This window comes from Hemicordylus capensis, chromosome 3 (assembly GCF_027244095.1).
Source record: "Hemicordylus capensis ecotype Gifberg chromosome 3, rHemCap1.1.pri, whole genome shotgun sequence".
In the NCBI taxonomy this organism is placed as follows: domain Eukaryota; kingdom Metazoa; phylum Chordata; class Lepidosauria; order Squamata; family Cordylidae; genus Hemicordylus; species Hemicordylus capensis.
Genome location: NC_069659.1, coordinates 345104733 through 345125852, shown reverse-complemented (window position 1 = coordinate 345125852; position 21120 = coordinate 345104733). Strand labels below are relative to the sequence as shown.

General features: G+C 46.6%; 1 protein-coding gene and 1 long non-coding RNA gene across 26 annotated transcripts in view; one reads left to right on the top strand and one right to left on the bottom strand.

The window, feature by feature from the left end:
- SOX2 (SRY-box transcription factor 2) overlaps positions 1-21120 on the bottom strand; it is a 724618-nt gene that overhangs the window by 22900 nt on the left and 680598 nt on the right. The gene's annotated exons all lie outside the window — the stretch shown is intronic.
- LOC128349723 (uncharacterized) lies at positions 14465-18809 on the top strand. The gene is made up of 2 exons (XR_008318954.1): positions 14465-14576; positions 18426-18809. It is a non-coding gene; the product is annotated as an uncharacterized LOC128349723 (long non-coding RNA).

The window sequence follows — 21120 nt, the reverse complement described above, 5'->3', positions numbered from 1 at the left end:
AGATAGGGCTGAGAGAGATTCCTGCCTGCAACCTTGGAGAAGCCACTGCCAGTCTGTGAAGACAATAGTGAGCTAGATAGACCAATGGTCTGACTCAGTATATGGCAGCTTCCTATGTTCCTATGTTTGTGTATTTCCCTTCAGGATTGCGGTGCAAAAGCAGCAGCCGGAACACTTTCCCTTGCTGGGGGACCACTAAGAATACAAGCAACCCTCTTTCCAGCCCGCACGCCCATTCTGAAATCACTTCATTTGTGTAGCCAGAATGTCACAAATCTATCTATCTATCTATCCATCTATCTATCTATCTATCTATTTAAAGTGTGTTGGGAGCACGGTTCACAAGCTCTGTGTCAAAACACACAGCTAGATTGGACTGAAATCCAGCCCTCTGCCACGGAAATCGACCACATGCTTCAAAGATGCTCAACAGAGCCCAGTGGACCCAGAAAGCATCCCTGTGTCTCTCTACACCAGGGTATCTGGGGGCGGGGCCTGTTTGCCCTTCTCCCCGTTGCCATATAGATAGTGAAGAAAATAGGGAGGGGTGGAGCTGGGGGGCTCTCAGGAGCTGGGGGGCCCGGTTCATTGAACCCATCCACTCAATTATAGCTACATCCCTGCTCCATGCCTGGAGAGAGATCCAAGGAAAGATGGGAAGGGGCCACCTTATTGACCTCAACGAAAGAGCGCACCCGGAGGTATTTTCCGTTTTGCTCATATTAGGCGAGTCCCAGAACAGCAGCCCTTTGGCCCCAGAGCTCAACTACGCTGTAAGGTAATGCTAGATGAATGAGACTGTCACAGACCGGACCTCTTGTATTTCTTAGCCATCTGGGCTCATAGGGGTTGCGAACTGCGGGCAACACCTCGTGCATCTGACGAAAGGGCCTGCTGCAGTCCACAAAGAAGCTTCTGCTAGAATAAATGTAAAGGAAAGGTAAAGTGTGCCGTGAAGTCGATTTCGACTCCTGGCGCCCACAGAGCCCTGTGGTTTCCTTTGGTGGAATACAGGAGAGGTTGACCATTGCCATCTCCCGAACAGTGTGAGATGATACCTTTCGGCATCTTCCTATATGGCTGCTATCTGATATAGTACCTGCAGGGATTGGAAACCGACAACCTTCTGCTTGTTAGTCAAGCATTTCCCTGCTGCGGCACTTAAGGTGACATAATAAATGTAGCCATCTTTAAAGGGACACAGGGCTCTTCGTGGTTTTTGCTACTGGAGATAACATGACTACCCCTTTGAAATGTCCAAGGAGCCGTGTTTTGGACTCTAAGAAGAGGACCTGAGCAAGGGCGAGGCCACGTTGGCATCCTGGGGGTCCTCACACACACACACACACACACACACACCCGCAACGCTCCGAACCTGCCGGCCTGCCCGACGGCGTTCCCGAGCCAAACGAGGCCCGCAGTGCAGGCCCAGGCTCCTTGGCACCGCCTTGACCTCTGGCATCAAGGCCCTCGCCTAGCCAGGCCAGGCGCGGCTGCGGACCGGTTCGCGACCGGCTCTGGGGTGTCTCTCCGCATTAAATTCTGATCGATCAGCTTCCAGGGCCTACAGAAAGTTGGGTCACTTCTCCGGCCGGCTCCCTCGTTAAAACTGGAGCGCCGGCCTTTCGGAGGCGTGTGTATGAAGCGCGGTGGCACATAATCGATAGGGGAAACTCAGCTGTCACGGATCCGAAAGGGGCTTCCGACGGCAGCGGTAACGCGATTTGGCATCTCGGAGTTGGGGAGAGGGCAGCCCGGACGCTTGAGGCCGCGTGAAGGAGATCTGAGTGGAGAGATGCGTGGGCGGGGCGAGGGGGGGACACACCAAAGGGGCTTCCGCGTGGCATTCTCCTTTAGATCGCCCCCCTCCCTCGGGCGCAGGTTGTCATCCAACCGCTTTGAGAGAGAAGGAGGCGCAGTCTGGTCCCCCCGCTGCCGTTGCTACTGCTCTGGAATACACTGCCGAACTTCTGGACCCCCGTCCATCTGCCAAGGGTTCCCAGCGGAATCGTTAGTCGATTACTTTACAAAACTATTAATAACAGCATTCCAGGGAGACGAGCATGAGCCACTGCAAACCCTCTTTATCAATCGATCCACTCTCTCCACACACACCCCATATCTTAAATACATTTTCCTGGAAGTAAAGGCCACTTGATTTCAACTGAACTGACTGTCAATAAGGCTGCAGTAGAAAGTAAAATCACGGTCCTTGAGTCCGAGTGGATGAGTTTAAAATCTTGTTTAAGATTTTGTCTAAGACCAAGCAGAGAATTGTTTAAGAGCAAAGAATTGTTTAAGACCAAGCAGAGAATTAAGAATCAATGTAACCGTCCGCTGTCCCACCTCGATCCTGGACGTTAGGGCCTACCATCGACTGGGTAAATCCCGTTTCCAAAGTTACTAGTGCACTTAAAGCACTCAACCCCTCCATTGAATGAATTGTACCCACCCACCCCTTCTTAAACTCCTGCTTGGTTTCCTGGAGGGGACTCTAAAGGTAAGAAAATAACATCACTCTCCCACACACGCTAGCCGAGGAATTAAAAAAAATGTTACAAACAGGCAGAAATTCAATAACTTATGCTGCGCCCACTCTGATATAGATGCAGTAGTGGGCGGTAAAACCACAGAACAGTCTTGCAGCACCTTAAACACCAACAAATTTATTTCACCACAAGTTTTTGAGACGAGAGTCCATGTTGTCAGATACATGAAGTATGAATTATTCAAGCATTTGATGAAGTGGATTCCAGACTCCCAATGCTCATGCTGAAACAAATTTGCTAGTTTTTAACAAGACTGCATTGCTTTTTTTTCTGCAACCGATGTAGTGGTGGGTCTTCTGCACCTGTTGAATTTGGAGAAATAAATCAGAGAGGCATCAGAGAGGAGCTGTAATAATGGGTGACTTCAATTACCCTAGACTAGGCAAATTCACATATGGGTATTGACAGAGAGGCCAAATTTCTAGACAAACTAAATGGCTGTGCCATAGAACAGCTGGTTGTGGAACCAACCAGAGAGTAAGCAATCTTGGACTTACTCCTGAGTGGTACCCAGGGCCTGGTGTGAGACATCAAGAGTTATAGAACCATTGGGGAACAGTGACCATAGCATGATTCAGTTCAGCTTATATGAGACTGGAGCATTGCCAAGGACGTCCAAGACAGATGTGTTGGACTTCAGAAGAGGAAACCTCTCAAAAATGAAAGGACTAGTAAAAAGGAAGATGAAAGGGGAAGCCAGGAGGGTCAAATCACTCCAGAAAGCATGGAACTTATTCAAAACCACAATAATAGAAGCTCAGTTAGGATCAGTGATGTCATTGCAAATTCAGAAGTGCAGATGCTCTCCATGATGGTCCCCATGCCTATGCTCACCCCAACAGCCAGAGAAGCCAAGAAGTACCAACACTCCATCCCTTCAAGTCCCTTCTCCACTACACTCCTGGTTGGGATGTGTACCGAGAAGGAGGAAAGGTACCACCAAGTTCAGGAGAACACCAGCTTGGCTAACAAGTAGAGTCAGGGAAGCTATAAAAGAGAAGAAGACTTCCTTCAGAAAATGGAAGTCCTGCCCAAATGAAGAGAACAGGAAAGAACATAAACTCTAGCTAAAGAAATGCAAGGAGACAATAAGGAATGCAAAGAGAGAGTTGGAGGCATATAGCTCGAAGTGCCAAAGGGAATTACAAAAACTGCTTTAAATATAGGAGAAGCAGGAAACTTGCCAGGGAGGCCGTTGGCTCCTTAGATGACGAGAGTGTGGAAAGGATTATTAAGGAGGATAAGAAGACTGCAGAAAAGCTAAATGAGTTCTTTGCATCTGTCTTCACTGGCAGAGGATACTGACTATATACCTTCTCCAGAATTGAGCTTTTCAGGTTTAGGGGCTGAAGAACTCGGCCAATTTGAGATGACAAGGGAAAACTAAAAATTGACGTTGACAGAGCCAGATGGCATCCACCCAGGAGTTCTGAAGGAACAAAAATGTGAAAATGCTGATCTCCTAGCAAAAATATGTAACTTCTCCCTACAATCAGGCTCACACCAGAGTACTGGAAAGTAGCCAATGTTACTCCAGTTTTCAAGAAGGGATCCAGGGGACATCAGAAAACAACAGGGCAGTTAGCTTAACTACTTTGCCTGGTAAATTGATGGAAAGCATGCTTAAGGAAAAAATAGATAAACATATAGAAGAAGAACATGCCCTGCTGAAGGAGAACTAGCATGGCTTCTGTAAAGGTAAGTCTTGCCTCACTACACTTTTGAAATTCTTTGAGTGAACAGGCATGTGGATAACAGGCAGGTGATCCAGTTGACATAGTATACTTGGACTTCCAAAAAGCTTTTGACAAAGTTCCCTATCAAATGCATTTGAGTAAACTTAGCAGTCACGGGATAAGGGGACTGAGACAGTTACCAATCTTTCAGTTGTGGATTGGTAACTGGTTGAGGAACAGGAAGCAGAGGGTAGGAATAAATGGTCAGTTTTCACAATGGAGGGAAGTAAGACGTTCAGTCCCCCAAGGATCTGTATTGGGACGAGTGCTCTTTAACTTATTCACATATGATCTAGAAGTGGGGGTAACCAGCCAAGTGGCCACATTTGCAGATGACACTAACTATTTAGGGGTAGTAAAATCCAAAACATATTCTGAGGAGCTCCAGAAGATTCTCTCAAAACTGGGGGAGTAGGCAAAAAAAAAAGAGAGGCTAATGTGGTACAATGTAAGCAAGTGTAAAATAATGCATATTGGGGCAAAACCCCCACCCCAAATTCACATATATACCGATGTGGTCTGAGCTGTTGGTGACTGACCAAGAGAGAGATCTTAGAGTTGTGGTGAACCATTGCAAGTGTCAGCTCAGTGCCTGGCAGCTATGGAAAAGGCAAATTCCTTGCTAGGGATCAGGAAGAGGATTGGAAATAAAAATTAAAGAAGTATATTGCCCTTATACAAATCTATGGTGTGGTCACATTTAGAGTACTGCAGACAGGTCTGGTCACCATGTTTAAGAAAAACATTGTAGAACTAGGAAAGGTGCAGAAGAGAGCAATCAAGATGATCAGGGGCCTGAAGCATCCTCCTTTGAGGCAAGGCTACAAAATGTGGGGATAATTAGTTCAGAGAACAGGAGACTACTGGAAACTTTATAGAGGTGTATACAAGTATGCATGAAGTCAAGAATGTGGACAGATGGCCAGGAAATTTAGGTTCAACAAAGGACGTACTTTTACACACAGCACATAATTAATCTATGGAATTATCTACCACAGAATGTGGTGATGGCTACTAGCTTGGATGGCTTTAAAGGGGCCTTGGACAAATTCATGGAGGATAGGCATATAAATGGCTACTAGTTTGGTGGCTATAAGCCACCTTCAGCTTCAGAGGCAAGATGCCTCTGAATACCAGTTGCAGGAGAGCAGCAGCAGGAGAGACGGCATGCCATCGCCTCCTGCTTGTGGGCTTCTCAGAGGTCTTGGGCCACTGTAGGAAACGGGATGCTGGACTAGATAGGCTTTGGACCTGATACAGCTGAGCTAGGCTGTTCTTATGTTCTAATTCTTCGAGTCATGCAGCTGTAAAAGGCACAGGAACACTGTGTGGGAGAATGGAGGGAAACTGGCGAAACACTTTAAGAAATTCGCAAATAAACAGCTTCGCAGAAATTGGAAGTGCAGTCAGAAGAAGCCCCAAAATTTCTGTCCCCTACAGAGATCAGGTGAGAGGAACGACAAGGCGGCCCAAGACTGAATGAAGCTGTAGGGCTGGAACTGAACTCAGTAGGGCTACGTGAAACAGAGACCTTAAAAGGATATTAAATCTCTCTCTACTTACTCGGGCGGTCCCATTGAGTTCAAGCTTCCAGAACAGTCTGAGAAACAGAAAGGCTCGACCGTGTTTAGGATATAGAGAACTCCGTAGGTGTTGGGAAACCGAGCTAGCGGTTATTAAATCCTTTAAAAAATGTCATGCATCGTATTTCTTATTGTAATTTGAAAAAATAAATAAATCTCGCCCTGTATAAAGAGAAACGTGCAGAGTGTGTTAGGGCTTAAGTAGGGAATACTTCAGCCCGGGTGTAAGGTTGCTGCCTTTGAAATCGTGATCCTGTGCGCCTGTGGAAAGGGATCTAGGTTAATTCATAGTTAATGCGCAGTGTTCAGCGGGCACCTGGTTGTTGTTATCTGAATATTTAAAGGCACCCATGTTCGATGAGAAATTTATGACAGGGAAGCCAACCCTAGGCTAGGCAAAGAACACGGCTGGGGAAGCCGAACTTTTTATTGGCTGAGGAAGGGGACTTCCGGCCCTGGATTGGTTGTTCGCACCGCCGGGAGTTAACAACTATTGGATAATCTCATCACCTAGGACATTTAGGCGCGGGGGGGGGGGGGATGACTCGACCAGCAAGCCAGAGGTTGCCAGTTCGAATCCCCGCTGGAATGGTTCTCAAACTATAAGAAACAGCTATATCGGGCAGCAGCGATATAGGAAGATCCTGAAAGGCATCATCTCACACTGCGCGGGTGGAGGCAATGGTAAACCCCTTCTGTCTTCTACCAAAGACAACCACAGCGCTCTGTGGGCGCCAGGAGTCGACACACCGACTGAATGGCACACTTTACGTTTACCTATTGGCAGGGAAGCAGAAGGTGGTGGCCAAAGTATCGGCTCAGACCCACCTAGGGTCTCCGATGACTACACCCCATGTCCTACGATCATGATCTCTCTCAGACCCACAGAGATGGTCTCTTAAAGATGTCAGTCATGCACAAAAGTAGGACATCATGGCGCACTTGGAGATCTGAGGATGCTCCTTTCTGCTGGAGCGTCGCCAAAACCCAAGCCCTAAGGGGCTCAAGCATCCATGCACCTGCGACATCCAGTGTCAACTCAGTGACTGGCACGCAGGGCCTCCATAGAAGGATCAAACACCTCTACCTGTAGGGTAGCTTTTGATCGGTGATAGTGCTTCAAGCAGAGTTGCTCTTACCACTGGTCTTCCAGGCTGAAGTCCAGGGGCCTCCACAGCCCTGGGGGGGCCCAAATCCTTTTTAGTCTGTCCCGGTTGGTGTGGTCACCCAGCCGAGCATGATGATGCTTAATTGGGGGGGGGGTCCTCCAAAGGCCTTCAGGTGCAGGCTCCAAAATCACCTTGGTAATTTGATGCTTCAGTCACAATGTAGACTTGCTCTGAGTTGCCACCAATGCTAACATGTTTTGTTTGTTTGTTTTTATATCTCCAGTGAACTTGGAAGGGAAGGTGGGAAATGTCTATTATTAAAGCCAGAGTGTTGGACGAGACCAGGAGACCCAGTTAAAATCCCCCTACAGCGATGAAACTCACTTGGTGTCTCTGGGCCAGTCACTTATCTCAGCTAACCTACCTAACAGGACTGTTGTGAGGATTAACACAACCCTCTGGAAGAAGAAGAAGAAGAAGAAGAAGAAGAAGAAGAAGAAGAAGAAGAAGAAGAAGAAGAAGAAGAAGAAGAAGAAGAAGAAGAAGAAGAAGAAGAAGAAGAAGAAGAAGAAGAAGAAGAATTTATATACCACTTTTCAACAAATGTTTCCAAAGTGGTTTACATAGAGAAACAACAAATAAATATATAAGATGGCTCCCTGTCCCCAAAGGGCTCACAATCTAAAAAGAAACATAAGATAGACTCCAGCAACAGTCACTGGAAGTGCTGTGCTGGGGGTGGATAGGGCCAGTTACTCTCCCCCTGCTAAATAAAGAAAATCACTGCATTAAAAAGGTGCCTCTGCCCAGTTAGCCAGATATAAATGTATAAAGCCTGTTTTAGTGTTTATCTTTGCGTTTATGGGACAAGCTGAGGTTAAAATTCCAAATAAATACTAAATACTAACGGGGGGGGTGTGGTACCTCAGCACACGATGCTTAAAGAGAAGAGGCTGGTGCGTTTCTCTTTTTAACTTCAAATTAGGAAACTCTCAGATGAAAGGACAACTTTGCTTTGCTGGAGCTGCAGTTTCATTTGATCATATCTTTATTTGATTGTTACCTTAACAATGGGGACCTGGAAGCAAAGAATGAAGAAATTGCGTGGTAGATGATCCTTTGATTCTGACAGAAGGAAACTGTTGCGCGTTTATCAGATTAGAACTGCCAGAAGAGAGAGAGAGAGAGTGTGTGTGTGTGTCTCTGTGTGTGTGTGTGATATAAACTATGAAAACTAATCAGAGGACGGATATATATGTGTGTCTGTCTGTTGTGAAGTGTTCTTAAGTACCACCCTGTCTTCAATTCGCATCTGGATAATATTCAAATCCCTCCCCTGGTTTACAGTAATACACTGCCAATCCTGAGAGTCTCTCAAAAAAGAGAGCGAGAAAGAGAAAGAGAGGGAGGAGGAGGAGGGATTTAATGAGGCCAGGCTTAGACCCTTCTATAATTTAGAGGATTCGCCAGAGCTGTAAAATGACAATGGGGACATGTGTAGTGCAAGAGAGGTGAAATCCCATCCAGGGACAAAGTTGCTTATTTCTGAAGGAGCTGTCATTTCCAGCAGGGGGGACACAATGAGAAGGCCAGAAGGGACGGAGCTCTGATCTCCACCTCGGAGCAAGATAACCACCTGATTCAAATGGGCCTCTTGTTCTCTCGGTTACTCGATCGTCGTGTGAACTTGCCCGATTTACTATTCTGGGCAACGATGACTGAGTCTCCCCAAATTTCAATGCCCTTCCAAGTCCCCCCTCCTCCCCGGCCTCCTCTTTCTCTTTCTGGCTCCGCTTTGCTTCGGTGGAGCACCCGGAGCAGTTCTTGGAGAGTCTGAGCTTAGGGAGAGGTTCAGAACGAAGAGGGCTGGAGAGGAGGACGCAAAGCGCTTCTTGACCCAGGCCTGCTGCGCGCATCCTGCATAGCCACAGCAGTGCTACCACAACGGCACGCAAGCATTGGGAATCGCTGGAAACGTCCGGAGAGTGCCCCTGTTCTCCATGCAATGCCCTCTGGAGGGCTGAACCAGGAGGGCTGAACCGACGTCCTCACACTCTGTGGCTCATTCTGATTCGGGCTGCTATTCACAAGCCACTAAAGCCGGGATATTCGGACTGCAAAGGGCAGCTAAGCGAGAGTTTAACAGGGCTGGATAGTAGTAACTTTCCAAGTAAGTGTGTTCAAGACTAGAGCCTTCTACTCCGACGCTGTCATGAGTCCTAGGATCCCGAAGGCAGTGAGCCCGTCAAACCCTTTATCCCAAGAGGATCTTGAAGTCTCACTGACAGATATGACAGGAACATATTCATATTCCTGAATATGTGGTTTCAGGATTGCTCCTTAACGGCCTCTAGGATCTTGGCTTATGGTCCCTATGCTTCGTTGAAACAGACATCCCAATCCGGAACACTTTTCCTTGGCAGTCAATTCCATTAGCTATTGCTCCCAAGTAAAACGATTCAGGAATGGAGGGTAACAAACGCCTCGCTCCCAAACACTTTTACAGCCGGCGCCTATGCCTGGCTATACTCGTAGGTCCCAGACCTATGCATGTTTACTCGGAGGTAAATCCCACAAATTTCCAAGTAAGAATACACAGGCTTGTAGTCTACTTTCTAGGAAGTCCCACAACTTCCCAATACATGCATTTATTATCGTGCTGTGAACTGAAAAGAAGTCCAGTGTGCCAAGAGCGCAATCCTAAATGTGTTTACTTGGAAGTAAATCCAGTTGCCTGTGACTCGGTTTAAATCCGGGTGCGTTAATTTAATGCACCCGGATTAATGTAATGCACCCGGATTTAATGAGATTGTCGGCTGATTTGCAAACTTTTAAACAAAATATTAAATGTTCTTCCATTTGAAAAGAGAAATTTTTTCCTCTTATTTATCCGAACGGATTTTTCTAGGGCTGTTAATATCCCTCTCCAGGAGGGATGTTCATGGGAAGACAATTAATTCGGACAAGAAAGAGATTAAAATCGGCTCCCTCCTGTACTCCCCCGGAGCCTCCATTTTAAGTGAAACAGTTTGCAGGATTCGGATGCCCTCTGGCTTGCTTGCGCATTGCTCTCTCTTCCGACTCTGTCATTTCCACCCACCGCTTGGAAAGAAAGAGCAATGTTGTGCAAAGAGGGGAAAGGGTCTCCAGTACTGCCCCCCCCCCGCCCAGCACCAAGCATCACCAAATTAGCATGACAAGCCTTCAGTGTCCTGGCTTATCATTTGGGGCTTGGATCTCAAGTCTTTCCTGCGCCTTCCACTTTCGGGAAATCAGAGAGCCGTCCAATGTGGGAAAGAAGAATCGAAGCAGGCTGGCGGGAGTGGGGAGGAGGAGGACCCGGATCAACAAGTTCCCGGAGGAATAAATATTCTGTCTCCCTCCCCGCTCCCCCTGTTTTCCCGCTCACTCCCCCCACCACCACCTCTTGGCTTGTCTGATCTGGTTGTTTCACTACCAGAGCTCTACTTGGAAGTAAGCGTCGCGAATCCAGTAGATGCTGCTGCAAGCAAAGATGTTTAGGATCCCAGTTTGAGCGCGTGCGCTTTCTCTCTCCGCCCGTTTCTCCAGGCTTACAACAGGTGTCTGTGAAGGCGGAAAGGAACATTCTTGCCCCGGATCGGAGCATTCGAAGCAGCTGAAGCTTTTATGTGAACAGACGGGGGGCATCATTTAGCCAGTGTTTCAAATATGTGCGCATTGAAATAAAAAGCAAACAAAATTGAAAGAAAAAATCCACTTGGAGTCCAATCTGTCAGTCCGATCATTATGCAGAAGGATTTAAGATCCCTGAGGCTGGTTTCCTTTCAGTGGAAGTGGGTGAAACAAAGCACACTGATTTAAACGCATCTCCTTGGGAAACCAGCCCACTGGTTCCCAGTGGAACTTTCTTGCAAGGCAAAGGTTTGGGTGTAAACCGGCTTAAATTCTAGGATTGCAGCAGGGGCTTCCTTTTCGTTAGGATCTGCTTGTCTGAGGGAAGGTGGAGGAAATATTTCTGATAACGTCAGCAATGCTTTATTAGCTATAGAATTTTATCGAATACTTTTAGGACATTTCCCAAAGATATAAGGCGCAGTGCAGCTGGGAAAATCTCCTGCCCCAGGGTTGAGCTTTTCGGCAACTCCCATTTATTTTAATGAGATTTGCCTGAGAGAACTTCCAGTTGAATTGTGCCCCGTATCCTTTCCTGTATAATCTGCAGTGCTAAGGAAGTTGGGTCTGAGTAAATGGATTCTCTCAGTCTCCCTTCTCTTAGTCCTTTGTCAATAAGAAATAGCCCGCACTCTCTCACCTGCACCATCAGTTGCCAGTTCCTTTACCGTGACAGTTCATATATTTTTGTTTACCCTCTATCGCCCTACTGGAATATTCTGATTTAGGATAGTTGACTTGCGACATCGTAAGTGCCCCTTCTGTGGGAGGAGGTTGTCTTGAAACTTGTGGATTTATTTCTGTGTAAAATAATATCCCTGTTGGATCGGGATGCCGGCACTGTTAGAGAAAGACTGGCAAGTAGATATTGATATGCGTGTACAAACACAGTTTTAGTATGTACCGATCTCTCTGGAAAACTTTGGACCGGCCAGAGATACATATAGTGCATTAATCAACGTTTCCCCCTTTTATTGTCGTGTCTTTCAATTTATCTATGGATGTAAAGATGAGCACTCTAGAACTCTAGCAGGGCTGTTCTTATGAACTGAATCGAGAGAATGGGGCGGGTATCAAGTTAAAGCGCACCTCAAACATTTGGGTATAGTGGACCAACGCTGGTTCCTCTCCGAACACGTTTCCTTCTATATAAATGCTTGCGTTTTGATGGCGTTTTGATCGCCATCCCTGGCCTCCTCTTTTTATTTGCTGAAACAGATTTGATTTGATTTTAATCTCCCGGACAACACCCTTCTGGCCTCAGCAAAAGCCGCGAGGAGGGCTGGCAACCCCAGCCCTTAAGAAAGCCGAGAGGGCCCATTGCCTTGAGTGCTGGAGACAAGTCGCAAAGTGGCCACTCTTCCAGCAGGGAATTGTTTTCCCACGGCCTGGTGGGCTAGTTGGCACCCAGCGAAGACTCCTCCAAGTGGATGCCCCGCCCTTCTTATACCTTTCCCGTAGGATTACCGCTGTCCTGCGTCGGGTATTAAACGGCTTGCTTGGATTTTGGGGGGGGTTGGTTTATTTTTCACTGCTATTTTCCTGTTCTTAGGTTAAATCGACACACCTACAGACGAATACCTCGCTGGATCAATAGTGGAAAGACAATCACACACACACACACACACACACACCTTCCGTCCCTCTCTCCCTGGTTGCATTCCGGCATTCTCTCCTCCTGGCTCAAAAAGTAAATAGGAAAGTCCCATTCAGGTCCAGGGACCACACGGAAAGCCTTAATTAGGCTGATGAAATCCCCAGAAATGTATGGATTCGCCATAATCGAGGGTGTCTCCCCTCCCACACCAACCCCCGCCGTTCCTCTGGTGTCTATAGCCGAGGAATAGGGGAGCAGCTGGGCGAATAGAAAGGGCCGTCGGGGGTGGGGTGGGGTAAGTCATGCATGTAATTGAGTATATTTAACATAACTATTTTAATGATCGGTGATTAAAAGTGAACCCTCCTGAAAGTTGGAGACCTCCGCAATTTGTTCCGAACAACTCGGAGGAGGTTTAGAGAGATTTTCTTTTAAAAGGGAAGGGGGTGGGCTGGAATCCTTGAGACGTAGATACGTGGATGCTTGAGCACACACCTTCTTTGACTTGTTGGCCCCAGAAGAGTGAACGCAACAGCGGCCCTGAGCGCCGCAGCTTCTCCAACTAGGGGGCTCTACAAGGCTTAGCGGCGGCACTTGTTTCAGGCCTGGGACATGGTGAAGTAACAGGACCACCAAAGTGCACGTGAGCACGTGCAGAGTGGAAATTCGCCTCTCCATTGAGAAACTCTTGGTTTCGGTCTCCTGTGAGCGACCATCACATCAGCCCTGATATGTCTTCCCTTCAATAAATTAAGTGCTGAGGCGTCCTATGGATTTCTTTCTTCCAAGTAAATGTATTAAGGATGGCAGTTCTTAACACACTCACACACAAACATCTCTTTTTAGGTTAAAACAACAAAGAAGGGCTTTTTGTACTCCCAATTCCCACACGAAGTTGCTCAAACAAAAGACACTTGGACATTTATATTACAATACACTCTGTAGGAAACTCGAGATCCTGCAACTTCGTAGCCCAAGATAAGTTAGTTAATATCACACTGGAAGTTGCAGGCTTTCGAGTTTACACAACATTCCTCATCAGACGAAAAGGGAAAGGCAGCTGCACGTCAGAGAAGTCTTCAGATAGCCAGAGTGGCACAAGTGGGCAACCAGTGCTACTTCCAACTGTCCAGCACATTTGGTGAATTGAGAATGGAGTGTATTGATCTCTCTGTGTATAAGTGTATATATATATATATATATATATATATATATATATATATATATATATATATATACAGAGATCAATAAACGTTTTAATCCATTCTAAATTCATTCATTCAGTTTTGCTCTTCCTCATAGCCTCCACCCACCTTTCGATTCTCCTCAATAAATAATTCTGTGTAATTCGAAAGCTTACGCGATTTTGCAGCAATAAAAATTACTTCCACGTTTATTTGATAATCAGTTTTGTATCGGGGTGGAGCGGAGTCTTTCAGCAGGAAACAGCTTATTTCAGTGTGATATTAATTAATCACTGTTTAGGGGCCCCCTTTTCCCCCAGTACGGTCACACAATTAGAAGCGCATACGAAAGTGAGTTTTCTTAATTATTTATATCAGATTGATCACGGAGAAGGCGGGCGGGGTGCGTGTGTGCAATCCTTAGGTTTATTTCTTGCATTTTAAAAGGGCTCCTTTCTTTCCTTCGGCTGATCTTTTGGGAGATGAAGAGGGGGAGGGGAGATTCTCTCTTTTACTCATCAGTCACTCAGCATGGAAATAATAATATTTAACACATATTATCCTAACCTACTTGTAGCAGTGCTTGCACATAGAGAAGGGGAAGACAGGGGGTGTAGAGGAGAGCGATCCTTTGCGGTAGATTAGATTCTAAAGGAATCTGGCACTCGAAATCTGACAGAGAGAGCAGGAGGGAGAAGCTCAAGGCACCGCCACTAGATTTGCTTCCCAACTCAGTTAAATGAAGCACTAAGATTTGATTTAATTAAGAGCCCAATCTTAAACGCGATTGGTCCGGGAAGAAATCCCAAGGATTCCATATGGAACTTTCTCCAAAAGAAATCCATTTAGAGTTGTAGTCTCAATGTCCCAAAAAGCTGCTTCCTTCCTAGCCTTTTCATTCCGCTCTGGTTAGAAACAGCGAATAAACTTGTCGTTTTGCACGCCTAGCACGAGCCAACTTCTCTCCCCAACTCCTCTCTCCTGGCCCCCAAACCCTTTACTTTTTTAAAACAACACACACTCTTGTAATCGGGTAAGCATGTCAAACGCGGCCTCGCTTTGCAGGATCAGGCTAGGAGAAAGATTCATCCCCAAATTAAAGACTGGACAAGGAAACAAAAGGGAGTGGGAAGAAAATCAGTAATAATCATTGATAACTTTGAGGTATTTTAATTATTTGTTGTTGCTGTTGTTGTTGTTAGGCGAATGTGACTCCTTTCAAAGCAGGTTGGAGAGTCTGTTCCTAACAGTTTGAAAGGCAACATCCTCCTTTTCTTAAAACAAGAGGGAAAGGAGGGCGTGGAAGCGCAAACTTCAGTCCCTCAAACTCCAAGCCCCTGAGCTTTGGAAAGTAAATTCGGTCTGCTCGCATGCCATCACAAGCGGGCTTTGCTGTTCGCTTTTCCTCGAATGGGCAATCTGCGGAGAGATGTGAAATTGACAGAGGGCATTGACCCAGACATTACTGGGTCTGGACTTGATATTACCGTGAGGAAGAATCCCAAACCGTAGAGCTTCTGGCTAGAGCGGGACTTAAGTGATAACCGGGAGGCAAAAAAAGAGGAGGAATTAAACCTTTGTGTGGTGGGGAGAGGAGGAGGATGGGGGGCCAAGAGGAGGAACGGGGAAGTGGGGCGGGGGAGGAGAGGCGGAGATTTATATCTTTTGGAAAGTAGGACGAGCCAGATGGTAACCGCGTCATTAACAAACAAACGTGGGATGCACAAGTGAAGTTTAAAACTGGGGAAGAGATCTGGTGAACAAAGAAGGTTGCTGTTGACCAAAGAGAGGAAGGGGGGTGGGGAGAAGCGGAGGGTGTCCCTCCATAGCGAAGAGGGGCTGCTTCTGCTTACAGCTGGATAATAAACGAGGGTCCCTCTCCCCGCCCCCGGCGGCTTCCCCTGTTGTGAGAGAGAAAGGTCCGGAGAGAAACTTTTTGCAATAGGCAAATGTGGCATTTATTTCTGTGTAAACCTTTGTCGCCTCAAGTGTCCCCAATGGGCCTTTAATTCAAGTCCTCGGCTTGATAGGGAGGGATTGATTCGCCCGAGTTTATTTTGATGGAAACAAACCGCCGCTTGTCCGCGTTTGGAAGGGCCTCAGAGTTCAGTAGTTATTTGGGGAGAGAGGGGGCAGTAAGCCGGATCAAGCAAATCTGACCGGGTGGGGCGAGCAGTCAACTTCGCAGAAACGGGGGGCGGGCGAAGGAGGGGAAGATCCGCAGGATTCCTGCAGTCCTTCTGTTATTCTGGTTTTGTTTTATTTTAGCACCCCGTGGATTCTGTTGCTACGAGCCTCAAGGCGTCAGACATGTAACCCGAGCCTGTGTCCATGTTCACGGATTTCAATGGGGCACCCCAGATTAAGTGCGCATATAACTGCGGAACTTTCTCTCGTGTCAATATATTTTAGTTCCAGAATACTTCAAGAACTCAGACTAAGAGATGCAAATTCTATGTACCTCTCCTGGGAAGTAAATCACTATGCATATTTACTCGGAAGTAACTCCTGCTCTGTTCAGTAGGGTTTTACTCTCCCATAAGTGTGCCTAGGATTGCAGCCTAAGCCTGAAGCCCTGTCCACAGATACGTAAGATCCTACTTAAATCAGTACAATTTACTCCCGAGTAAACGTGCAGGGATTCTGGCTGCACAAGTTAAACAAGAAAACTGACTTTAATTCAAACGGATTTATTTCTCAGCAGATCCACCACACCGCTGAATTTGAGTTTCCTTGTATTTGAATCTAAGCGGACTGGGACAGAAATCCTAAGAACCCTAGATATGAGAATGTGCTCCCTAATTTCAATGAAGTTGCTGCCGTGGGATCGCAACCTAAATTCAGCTTAACCCCACGCACTCCGGCCTAAATAGGTTGTGGTCCCATGTGATGCTTGTAGTTTATTTCGCCTCCTCAACCTGTAAGCCTCAAGCCGCTTACCCCTAAATAGTCCCCGTGGTTCATCCAGACTGAATTATGCACGAGTACTCCACTGGAATGAATGGGACACATTAGTCATGACTAACGCGTCCCATTAATTTCACAGGTAGCCCCACTGAAGTAACTTGGACAAGTCAGTCATGATAAGTGGTCCCATTAATTTCAAAGAGTCTATTCGAGAGTAACAAGTCTATCTGTCCCTCCTCATTTTATAATGAGTCTTATTCCGGAGTAGATAGTCCAAGGATCGCAGTGTTGCTCCCAAGCGAGTGTACACAGGATTGAACCCTGTTCCTTCCAAACAGTTGTTGAGCTCCAGGCTAAGTTACTAGTGCTACTCAGGACTAACTCTAAAGGACTGCTTGGTTTCCGTAGGACTACTCAGGAGTAATGTAATCTTGATGTCATCCTGTGTTTTTAGGAACGGAATACACTAGTTTATTTGAACGCAAGTCGTAGGTGTATAGGATGGAGATGAGGGAATTTACTCAGAATAGTCCCATTGAATTTAAGCTAAACATTACCTAATTTGTCATTTTAATTTCAATGGGACAAGTCTGAGTAATTTTCCTCCTCATGTCAGCCATTAATTCTGATGGAACTTGCTTCCAAAGACCCTGATTAATATAGCAGCCTAAAAGCAGATTGTGTCAGAACATGGGACAAATTCGTTCTATCTCTAGAGCTTCTCATAGTGGACTGAAGAAAGATTCGATTCCTGTAAAGAATTACTTAGTTTCAGTAGGACTATTCAGGAGTAATTTAATTTTGATATAGGCCTATCTATGTGTTTTAGGAACGGAACACGCTCACTTATTTGAACACAAGTCATAACAATTAACGCAGCACATCCTAAACCAAAAGTGTTTAGGAGAGGGACTAGGAAAATTACTCGGAGTAGTCCCATTGAGACTAAAAGAAAAAGTTCTTTAATTGTCTAACGTCATTTTTATTTCAATGAGACAAGTCTGAGCAATTTTCCTCCTCATGTCAGCCATTCGTTTTGTATCACACTGTTTATTTAGCAGCCTAAAATCAGATTCTGACGGAATACTTCGACATGTGGCTAGGACAAATTCGTTCACAGAGGCAAGCCCTATCCCTAGAGTTTCTCATAGTGGCTTGAAGAAAGATGCGATTCCTCAACATTCCTAGCATACTATTACAGCTAGAGGGAGCAATCTAGATACATTGCTACCGATTAGAGTTTTGCTGTTGGGACTCAGTGGCGTGTGAAAGGGACCCACAAAGAGGCACCCCTTGTAAGATTTATTGACCGTTGATTCGACAGTGCAGCTCGATCCTGTGAGCCTTTATCCGGTAGTAGGTCCCGGTAGTAGGTCCCACTAAGTTCAGTGGGGTGCCGTCCTCGGTAAGTATGCATAGGATTGCAGCCTTCCTCCCCCGCCCCGCCCCCCTTGCACCCTGATGGTAAGTGCACTTACATGGAAATCAGTTCCATTGAAATTAGTGTGGGTTTTGCCTCCATTTAAATGTGTTTAAGATGGGGAAGGGATCATTGGGGGAGGAGGAAGGGGGGCCTTACAGAAGTTGTGTGTGCTTAAATAAAGTTGCAGGCTAAAGATGGATCGGTGCTTTAAGAGATGGCCCTTGAAGCCTCGAACTGACGGCCGAATCCAAGTTCCAAAGATTTTTGGGGTGGGTTTTTTGTTTTTGTGTGTGGGTTTTTTTGTTAATCTAACTTTTTAAAAAAATATATACTGGAGATCTTTCAAAGCCCCGAGGACTTACCCTTAAGGCCTTATTCAAAGGAAAAAGAGGGGAGAAAGGGAGAGGGGAGAACCAGCCTGGCGTTTCGTCACAGGCAATTGTAAAGGGGGTTCAAAGGACCGATCAAACAAGTTGCAGAGTAATCTACATTAAAAGTCCGGATGGCGATGTTACAGCTTGCACCTGCAGGGTGTTTGCCAGCGAGCCCCTGGCGGAGCTACAAATCATCAGGCGAAAAAGCCGCTTAAGCTTCCTCTTTTGCTTTTCCAAAGAGTTACCCGGGTCTCTTCCCTTTGATGATATTTATACATCTTGTTCTGATAAGAATTTTTTTTTTTTAAGCAGCAACAGAAGAAGAAGAAGAACCACCCTCCAGCCCCGCAACCCCAATGCATTTCTGCAAATATGGACCTTGGGAGCAATCCAGAAACTTCCTCTTCTGGAAATTAATACAAGCGGGAAACAGCGCGCAAGAGATGATCATCAAAGACGCCGATCCACAAACGACTGTGGGTGTTTGTCCAGACGATTAGCAGCCGGATCTACAGCTCAGTTACCACAGGGAACGTTAGGGGTTAAGCCCACATTGCTCCCTGGAGTGATCGAGACTGTGGCTGCAGATCTCAACCCACTTACTCGAAAGTAGGCCCACTAGCGGCACTCCAGAGGAAATCGTTCGAGAATCATGGCCTAAATCAGTTTAAAATAAAAACTTCGCGTTAGCTAGATCGGCTTCCGGGTGGGGGGAGGGGAGTTGGTCCAGCAGAGGTCAGCGAAACTAAAGATTGGCTTCAGTCCAGCCATTAGTCACAGGATAAGAAGCTTTGATTCGCAACCTACGATTCATTCAAATGCCCATATTACTCCCCCTCTTCAGCTCAGAAATCCAGTTCCACTGGTGCAGCCCTATTGAAATAAATGGCACTACACTAGCATAAATTACTTTTATAACTATACACAATCCGTTGAAACTGAGAACTTTGCTGCAAACCGCTGGCTGAAATTGATGGTACCGAGTGGCAATCTGCTTATTAAGTACATCACGTGAAAATTCCCTTGAAACCAATCACATCGATTCTCATGTGAAGTTCTTTATTAGGCCCTTGGATGTAAAAGGCTAAAATCAAGCCAATTTAACTGAAGTGCTGGCGGCATTCTATACTATACGTGGCGCCATTCCCGTCTACATCTTGCATAAACTTCTGCTAATTTTACCTAATCCTCCCTCCCTCTCCCCCCACATCTACCCAAGGCATAAGCCTGGTACCCCGCGGAAAGGGGGCGAGAAATGGCGTCCCATTACAGTCAGTGGATCTAAACCGTCTGAAATATTTGGTTAAAATATGCTGAGAAATCGGATATACTATTTTGGGCATGATTCAGCCAACCTTACACACTTTTAAATTCCATTGACTTTAGGTGCATGACTCGCTCATTGCAGCTAATGGGACTTGCAGGGAGAGGCTAAGCCTGCTTACTCGGAAGTAAGTCTCACTAACTTCAATGGGATTTACTCCCAAGTAAATATGCATGTGATCACAGATTGAAGAAATGCTTAAGTTTGACTGGATCATGACCTTTCTTCAATTCCTTAGCTTTCCCATCTAACCTCAGTTTTGTTATAAGTTGCCATTAACTCCTCTCCTCCCCTTTAGGGTCTGCTGCTGAAGTCCTACAGACAGAAAAATTTCTCTCGGGAAGTTCTCCCTAACCCCTTTATTCTAACTGCACCGCACTCACTTGGATGTATGCTCCATTGAAACCAATGGAGCCTGACACCCGCTCCTGTGCATAATTGCTCGAAAGTAAGCCCCACTGGGTTCAATGGGAGGAAAGCCCAAGTAAGCCTGCCTAGAAGCTGTTGCTTCAGCCTCCAGTACCATCCTAAAGCGCCCAATTGCCCTTCTCTCCACTCAGGCCGAATTCCACTTCTCAGCATATGCATAAACTTCTTCTACTAGGAGGACCCACCCTCCGCTCAAGATCCTAGTCCTGTTGTTTCCTGCTCAGAGAAAGAAAGAGGCTGAATTGCTTCTTTTGATCCGCACTTTGGGGAGATGGAATGGGAAAGAGAGCGGGGAGGGGGCGCGGAAATGGGACAAACGATCCTGAGAAAAAGGGACCGCGTGTGAGCTGGAAAGCCGAGAAGGCTCCTTCCCTTGTGTAAGACTAGATTTGGTTTATTCTCCTCCCAAACCCCAGCAGCTTGCGAGATGTCAAGATCAACATATATCTTTCCCCCCTTTGAGTGCCAGCGGAGCGATCAATAGATCGCTTACTTCTGCGAGCTGCCGCCGTCGCCGGGGAGACCGAGAGAGCGCAGGGACGTATCGGAACATTGCAAAGCCCCTGCGAAGATTTTCTCACAGCCGCGGGAGGCGCAGATATGGAAATCAGCTCATTATGTAAAGGGTGTGGCCGCAGGAAGTGTCGCCCCCCCTCCCCCGCCCGCGCTTCCCTCCTGCCTCCACACCCCCTCGGCTCCCAAATCTGGGATCATCGAAGCACGAAATAAACAAAAACAAGTCCCCGCCAAGAAGCCCCCAACTAGAGCGCGGCGTGTACAAAGATGTCAATTTCAGTGATTACGTAGCGTTTTGTTTAGAAGCTTGCGGCATGATCCCCCCCCCCCGACACACTTCCCCCACTTCTTTCCGCAGCGCCGTAGCAGTTAGGGACTCATTAACCCTTCGTACGGCGGCAGAGACCTCACAACAATTTAGGAGAAGGGCGGGGAAAGGGAAGACAGGGAAGGAGAGAAGTTCTCTTCAGCCGGCGCAAAACCTCTTGCAAATGGTCTTTTCAGCGTAGGCACCCATTGTCAGCACTGCCTTTGGCATCTCCCCCACCCCATAGATATGTATGTGGAATCAGGTCTCCTTGATGTAAGTGGCATTTACTTTCGAGGAAGTGCGTTTAATATCTTCCAGGCAGCTGACACCTCATCCGTTCCACGGAAGAAAGTTGCGTTGAAATCACTGGGATCTGCTTCCAGATACACGGGATTAGGTCGATTTTAAATCCTGCTCTCCACATA